Raw genomic sequence first — 1050 nt, 5'->3', positions numbered from 1 at the left:
ATATATGTATATATATATACAGATACATACATCTTTCTCTCTGTCCCTGTGTGTCTCTCTCTCTCTCTGTCTATACATATATATATATATATATATATTACACACACACACACGCACACACGCACTGTGATTTTGTTTTGGTGCATGAAAGGATGAAAAGGACTCAATAATTATGGCGTGGTATTTTCTGCGCCTCTTTCCATGAAAACACTGCAAGTCTGATAGGAAGCCTTTAGGTAGCGTGCGAATGATAATTGTGTGTAGGAGGATTGAAATGGAACGAAAGCTGATCTAATCTTTATTTCAGTGTGTGTGTGTGTGTGTGTGTGTGTGTGTGTGTGTGTGTGTGTGTGTGTGCTATGGTTAGGAGTAACTTGAAGCAGGCCGTTAATGTATAGCAGGAATAATGCAGGAATAATGTGCAAGATAAACTGAACACTAAGGCATTCCAGAGATGATGGAATATAGGTGAGAGTGAGAAAATCGGTGATGCATACTGTCAAAGAGCATCCGATCAAAAACATGAAGATTAGTGAAACTCAAATTCATTAACAGTTAGCAGCAAGGTTCTTTTAGCATCAGAAAATAGTTTGGTCATGGTATATGGTACAGTTTCTGATGAAAGTGTAGTATAAGTGTATTAAGTTTTCTATTAAATGCCACCATTAATATAGCTTCTGCGACCATTCTTCTAATTATTTAGAGAATTATAATGTTTCTTTTAATCTAGTTTTATTGTGTTCTGTAATATATTGTATCACAATTTCTATTGTCGTCGATGCATAGTCAGACAGAGAGAAAGTGTGGTACAAGTATGCCCAAAGTAAGAGACACTGTGACGAAGTTTACAACTTTCGTGTTTGGTATCTAAATTTGTAAATTACATTAGTCATCTAATTTATTTTGTAGTTTACAAGCTTATGGTATGTTGTTGACGAGAAGATTTTTAATTATGGAGTTTTTATTGCACTGCTGCTTCGTGATTGGATGTAATGCATGTTGTGTTCTGTTTGATGAGTTTTTTGATAACATGTTCATCTATTAGTTTGG

This window comes from Octopus bimaculoides, chromosome 2 (genome assembly GCF_001194135.2).
Source record: "Octopus bimaculoides isolate UCB-OBI-ISO-001 chromosome 2, ASM119413v2, whole genome shotgun sequence".
NCBI classification, from domain to species: Eukaryota; Metazoa; Mollusca; class Cephalopoda; order Octopoda; family Octopodidae; genus Octopus; species Octopus bimaculoides.
This window is presented reverse-complemented; position numbering follows the sequence as displayed.